This window comes from Mustelus asterias, unplaced genomic scaffold (assembly GCF_964213995.1).
Source record: "Mustelus asterias unplaced genomic scaffold, sMusAst1.hap1.1 HAP1_SCAFFOLD_721, whole genome shotgun sequence".
NCBI lineage: Eukaryota > Metazoa > Chordata > Chondrichthyes > Carcharhiniformes > Triakidae > Mustelus > Mustelus asterias.
In genome coordinates, this window is record NW_027590670.1 from 2,501 (window position 1) to 10,000 (window position 7,500).

Here is a 7,500-nt window from a genome sequence, read left to right on the forward strand (position 1 = left end):
TTGAAACGCCAAGACACGGTGGGCTATGTACCACGTGCTGGGATATGTGATTAGTATAGATTGCTATAACAAAGAACAAAGAACAGTACAGCACAGACCCTCCTGCACCCATCATGTTCCCCTGCCTAAACTAAAACCATACACCCTTACGGAATCCGTACCCTTCCATTCCCATCCTGTTCCTGTATCCGTCCAGTTGCCCCTTTAACTGCCGCTATCACATCTGCTCCCACCACCTCCCCGGGCAGCGGGTTCCAGGCATTCACCCCCCTCTGTGTAAAAAAAACTTGCCTCGTACATCTCCTCTCAACTTTTCCCCACGCACCTTAACCCTGTGCCCCCCGAGTAACTGACTCTTCCACCCTGGGGAAAAAGCTTCTGATTATCCACTCTGTCCCTCATAATCTTGTAGACTTCTATCAGGTCTCCCCTCAACCTCCGTCGTTCCAAACCGAGTTTCTCCAACCTCTCCTCATAGCTAATGCCCTCCAGACCAGGCAACATCCTGGTAAATCTTTTCTGTACCCTCTCCAAAGCCTTCTGGTAGTGCGGTGACCAGAATTGAACACTATATTGCCAAGTGCGGCCTAACTAAGGTTCTATAAAGCTGCAACATGACTTGCCAATTTTTAAACTCAATGCCCCGGCCGATGAAGGCAAGCGTGCCGTATGCCTTCTTGACTACCTTCTCCACCTGCGTTGCCACTTTCAGTGACCTGTGTACCTGTACGCCCAGATCCCTCTGCCTGTCAATACTCCTAAGGCTTCTTCCATTTACTGTATAAGTCCTACATGTATTGGATCTTCCAAAATGCATCACCTCACACTATTGTTACGAAGGGGAAAGGGTGATCCCCTCTCTGAGAACTGACCCTGAACTACTCACAGAGGAGTCCCTCACTTCATAATCTGTTAAAGTGAGTGTGAGAGCGGGGGGAATATCTGTCCTTCAGCAACTTCTAGTGGCTAAATCAAAATAACTCCCTGAGACTCTCTCTGTAAAATCAACAACACTTTATTTATCTAACTAACAGTGAACAGGTTAACTAAACTATTAACAAACCCAATAAAACACGATTCTAATGGAATGCTGTTTAGATAAATACGATTCCCACTCATTAACACAAACAATAGAATTTTTAGTCACTCTCTAAATTACAACCAGGTTTGTGGTCTTCTGGAATCTTCTGTCTTCTCTGCTTCTTTTCTCCTGGGATGAAATGATATCTTAAGACATAAAATGTCTGAGGGAGACATATTCATTCCTGGGACATGGGCGTCGCTGGCTGGGCCAGCATTCATTGTCCATCCCTAGTTGCCCTTGAGAAGGTGAGCCGCCATCTTGAATCGCTGCAGTCCATGTTCTGTGGGTCGACCCACAATGCCGTTCGGGAGGGGATTCCAGGTTTTTTTTGACCCGGCGACCGCGAAGGAACGGCCGATATATTTCCAAGTCGGGATGGCGAGTGGCTCGGAGGGGAACGTGGAGGTGGTGGGTGTTCCCCATTTACCTGCCGTCCTTGCCGTTCGAGGTGGAAGTGGGGTTGTGGGTTTGGGAAGGTAAGAAAAGAGAGAGGCCCGAGCAGAAGGGAAAAAGAGAGGGAAAGAGAAAAGGAAAGCAAAAGAGAGTCGGGAAGATAAAGGAAGGCCCGAGTGGAAGAAAGCGAAAAAAGAGAGAGAAGAGGTAGGTTAAGAGAGGTGGAAAGAGTGTTTGGTACAAGGAGAGGTGGCTAGATGGGTGGAGAACTGGCTTGGCCATAGGAGACAGAGGGTGGTAGTGGAAGGGTCTTTTTCCGGCTGGAGGTCTGTGACCAGTGGTGTTCCGCAGGGCTCTGTACTGGGACCTCTGCGATTTGTGATATATATAAATGATTTGGAAGAAGGTGTAACTGGTGTTATCAGCAAGTTTGCGGATGACACGAAGATGGCTGGACTTGCGGATAGCGATGAGCATTGTCGGGCAATACAGCAGGATATAGATAGGCTGGAAAATTGGGCGGAGAGGTGGCAGATGGAATTTAATCTGGAGAAATGCGAAGTGATGCATTTTGGAAGAAATAATGTAGGGAGGAGTTATACAATAAATGGCAGAGTCATCAGGAGTATAGAAACACAGAGGGACCTGGGTGTGCAAGTCCACAAATCCTTGAAGGTGGCAACACAGGTGGAGAAGGTGGTGAAGAAGGCATATGGTATGTTTGCCTTTGTAGGACGGGGTATAGAGTATAAAAGCTGGAGTCTGATGATGCAGCTGTATAGAACGCTGGTTAGGCCACATTTGGAGTACTGCGTCCAGTTCTGGTCGCCGCACTACCAGAAGGACGTGGAGGCGTTGGAGAGAGTGCAGAGAAGGTTTACCAGGATGTTGCCTGGAGGGTCTTAGCTATGAGGAGAGATTGGGTAAACTGGGCTTGTTCTCTCTGGAAAGACGGATAATGAGGGGAGATCTAATAGAGGTGTATAAAATTATGAAGGGTATAGATAGGGTGAACGGTGGGAAGCTTTTTCCCAGGTCGGTGGTGACATTCACGAGGGGTCATAGGTTCAAGGTGAAGGGGGGGAGGTTTAACACGGATATCAGAAGGACGTATTTTACACAGAGGGTGGTGGGGGCCTGGAATGCGCTGCCGGGCAAGGTGGTGGAGGCGGACACACTGGGAACGTTTAAGACTTATCTAGATAGCCACATGAACGGAGTGGGAATGGAGGGATACAAAAGAATGGTCTAGTTTGGACCAGGGAGCGGCACGGGCTTGGAGGGCCGAAGGGCCTGTTCCTGTGCTGTATTGTTCTTTGTTCTTTGAAGTCTTGAGATGGATGGAAAGCTGGTTAGCAGATGGGAAGCAAAGAGTTGGCATAAATGGGTCTTTTTCTCATTGGCAGTCAGTGACGAGTGGGGTTCTGCAGGGATCTGTGCCGGGACCCCAACTCTTCACATTATTAATGATGTGGAAGAGGGAACTGAATGTATTCTCTCCAGTTTTACAGATGATACACAGTTGGGTGGGAGGGTGAGCTGTGAGGAGGATACAGAGATGATTCAGTGTGATTTGGACAGGCTGAGTGAGTGGGTATCTGTGGGGCAGATGCAGAATAATGTGGATAAATGTGAGGTTATCCACTGTGGCAGCAATAACAGGAAGGCAGATTATTCCCTGAATGGGTGTGAATTGAGAGAGGGTGGATTCTCAGTGGGACCTTGGAGTCCTGGTGCATCAGTCGCTGAGAGTAAGCGCGCAGGTACAGCGGGCAGTGAAGAGGGAAATGGTGTGTAGGCCTTCAGAGCGAGAGGATTGGAGTTTAGGGATAGGGAGGTTTTGCTGCAATTGTACAGGGCGTTGGTGAGGCCACACCTGGAGTATTGTGGGCAGTTCTGGTCTCCTTATCTGAGGAAGGATGTCCTTGCTATAGAGGGAGCGCAGCGAGGGTTTCCCAGGCTGATTCCTGGGATGGCGGGTCTGTCACATGAGGAGAGACTGAGTCGATGAGGTTTATATTCACTGGAGTTTAGAAGAGTGAGAGGGGATCTGATCGAAACTTATAAAATTCTAACAGGGTTAGACAGGGTAGATTCAGAAAGAATCCGGGTGTCTCTGTGGGACAGAGGGATCCGGGCGTCGCTGCGGGACAGAGGGATCCGGGCGTCGCTGCGGGACAGAGGGATATGGGCGTCACTGCGGGACAGAGGGACAGAGGGATCCGGGCATCGCTGTGGGACATAGGGATCTGGGCGTCACTGTGGGACAGAGGGATCCGGGTGTCACTTTGGGACAGAGGGATCCGGGCGTCGCTGCGGGACAGAGGGATCCGGGCGTCGCTGTGGGACAGAGGGATCCGGGCGTCGCTGTGGGACAGAGGGATCCGGGCGTCGCTGCAGGACAGAGGGATCCGGGCGTCACTGTGGGACAGAGGGATCCGGGCGTCGCTGCGGGACAGAGGGATCCGGGCGTCGCTCTGGAACAGAGGGAACCGGGCGTCGCTGCGGGACAGAGGGATCCGGGTGTCGCTGCGGGACAGAGGGATCCGGGCGTCGCTGCGGGACAGAGGGATCCGGGTGTCGCTGCGGGACAGAGGGATCCGGGCGTCGCTGCGGGACAGAGGGATCCGGGCGTCGCTGTGGGACAGAGGGATCCGGGCGTCACTGTGGGACAGAGGGATCCGGGTGTCGCTGTGGGACAGAGGGATCCGGGCGTCGCTGCGGGACAGAGGGATCTGGGTGTCACTGTGGGACAGAGGGATCCGAGCGTCGCTGCGGGTCAGAGGGATCCGGGCATCGCTGCGGGACAGAGGGATCCGGGCGTCGCTGTGGGACAGAGGGATCCGAGCGTCGCTGCGGGTCAGAGGGATCCGGGCATCGCTGCGGGACAGAGGGATCCGGGCATCGTTGTGGGACAGAGGGATCCGGGCATCGCTGCGGGACAGAGGGATCCGGGCGTCGTTGTGGGACAGAGGGATCCGGGCATCGCTGAGGGACAGAGGGATCCGGGCATCGCTGTGGGACAGAGGGATCCGGGTGTCGCTGTGGGACAGAGGGATCCGGGCATCGCTGCGGGACAGAGGGATCCGGGCGTCGTTGTGGGACAGAGGGATCCGGGCGTCGCTGTGGGACAGAGGGATCCGGGCGTCGCTGTGGGACAGAGGGATCCGGGCATCGCTGTGGAACAGAGGGATCCGGGCGTCACTGTGGGACAGAGGGATCCGGGCGTCGCTGTGGGACAGAGGGATCCGGGCGTTGCTGTGGGACAGAGGGATCCGGGCGTCGCTGTGGGACAGAGGGATCCGGGCGTCGCTGCGGGACAGAGGGATCCGGGCGTCGCTGTGGGACAGAGGGATCCGGGCGTCGCTGTGGGACAGAGGGATCTGGGCGTCGCTGTGGGACAGAGGGATCCGGGTGTCGCTGTGGGACAGAGGTATCCGGGCATCGCTGTGGGACAGATGGATTCGGGCGTCACTGTGGGACAGAGGGATCCGGGCGTTGCTGTGGGACAGTGGGATCCGGGCGTTGCTGCGGGACAGAGGGATCCGGGCGTCGCTGTGGGACAGAGGGATCCGGGTGTCGCTGTGGGACAGAGGGATCCGGGCTTCGCTGTGGGACAGAGGGAACCGGGCATCGCTGTGGGACAGAGGGATCCGGGCGTCCCTGTGGGACAGAGGGATCCGGGAGTCGCTGTGGGACAGAGGGATCTGGGCGTCGCTGCGGGACAGAGGGATCTGGACGTCACTGCGGGACAGAGGGATCCGGGTGTCGGTCCCAAATCTTCAACATCTCGCGTCCCTCCTCCCAACGCCTCCAGAAAACCCTCCCACCTGTCCCCCCTGCCCGCCACCAACCCCCCCCAACCCCGCCTCAGCACCCCACATGGTCTCAACAACCCCCATTCCCCATGACGCTCAGGAAGGAGAGGCAGAACGATACAGACAAACCAAGAACTCCTTTATTTGGTGTGAACAAACACTTGGGCTGTGAGACTGCAGACGCGGACACTCCGAGTGTGCACAAAGGAACAGAGTACCGTTCGCAGGTGCCCCCTCCCTGCCTTGCGCGAGGGGTTACAGGGAGCGCGTACCTGGGTCCCGTGGCGTCCCGATCGGAGAGGGGACGGGGGGGGGGGTGACGATCGCGAAAGCTCTCGCCAGGCTCCACACCGCTCCCCTCCCCACCCCCTGCCACTCCTCCCCCCAGTGCCCGGCTGCGCTCAAAAATGTACCTTTGCCCCTCTCCTATCTCCCGCACTCCCCCCACTCCCCTCGCTCTGCGGCTCTCCCTCATCCCCCCCCACCCTTCCACCATGCCTGGCCCCACTCCCCCCCCTGGGCGCCAGCGCAGGTCTACTGGGACCACATGAGGAGGACAAATAAGAGGGAGACCAGGCAACCGGCGTGGCGAATGGGTGCCCTGCCCATCAAGGGGTGCCCACCGCTTTGGCAACCCTCGGGTGACTTCTCAGTCTGCTCGCTCGGGTTGATGAACTGCAATGGGGAGACATTCCTCTTGATCCAGGATTGGAAAGCAGCCACGTTGGTGTAGATCCCGGGACGCTGGAGGTGGCCGCACCCCTCCGCAGCGCTCACGATGCCAATCTGGACCCACATGCCATTCCGTGAGTAGAGGAGGGGTCCGCCAGAATCTCCCTACGGAACAGAGCAGAGAAAAAACAGATTCAACTCCAGAAAGTAGCCCCCAAACATCCCCAGGACAGGTACAGCACGGGGTTAGATACAGAGTAAAGCTCCCTCTACACTGTCCCCCATCAAACACTCCCAGGACAGGTACAGCACGGGGTTAGATACAGAGTAAAGCTCCCTCTACACTGTCCCCATCAAACACTCCCAGGACAGGTACAGCACGGGGTTAGATACAGAGTAAAGCTCCCTCTACACTGTCCCCATCAAACACTCCCAGGACAGGTACAGCACGGGGTTAGATACAGAGTAAAGCTCCCTCTACACTGTCCCCATCAAACACTCCCAGGACAGGTACAGCACGGGTTTAGATACAGAGTAAAGCTCCCTCTACACTGTCCCCATCAAACACTCCCAGGACAGGTACAGCACGGGGTTAGATACAGAGTAAAGCTCCCTCTACACTGTCCCCATCAAACACTCCCAGGACAGGGACAGCACGGGGTTAGATACAGAGTAAAGCTCCCTCTACACTGTCCCCATCAAACACTCCCAGGACAGGTACAGCACGGGGTTAGATACAGAGTAAAGCTCCCTCTACACTGTCCCCATCAAACACTCCCAGGACAGGTACAGCACGGGGTTAGATACAGAGTAAAGCTCCCTCTACACTGTCCCCCATCAAACACTCCCAGGACAGGTACAGCACGGGGTTAGATACAGAGTAAAGCTCCCTCTACACTGTCCCCCATCAAACACTCCCAGGACAGGTCCAGCACGGGTTTAGATACAGAGTAAAGCTCCCTCTACACTGTCCCCCATCAAACACTCCCAGGACAGGTACAGCACGGGGTTAGATACAGAGTAAAGCTCCCTCTACACTGTCCCCCATCAAACACTCCCAGGACAGGTACAGCACGGGGTTGGATACAGAGTAAAGCTCCCTCTACACTGTCCCCCATCAAACACTCCCAGGACAGGTACAGCACGGGGTTAGATACAGAGTAAAGCTCCCTCTACACTGTCCCCATCAAACACTCCCAGGACAGGTACAGCACGGGGTTAGATACAGAGTAAAGCTCCCTCTACACTGTCCCCCGTCAAACACTCCCAGGACAGGTACAGCACGGGGTGAGATACAGAGTAAAGCTCCCTCTACACTGTCCCCCATCAAACACTCCCAGGACAGGTACAGCACGGGGTTAGATACAGAGTAAAGCTCCATCTACACTGTCCCCATCAAACACTCCCAGGACAGGTACAGCACGGGGTTAGATACAAAGTAAAGCTCCCTCTACACTGTCCCCATCAAACACTCCCAGGACAGATACAGCACGGGGTTAGATACAGAGTAAAGCTCCCTCTACACTGTCCCCC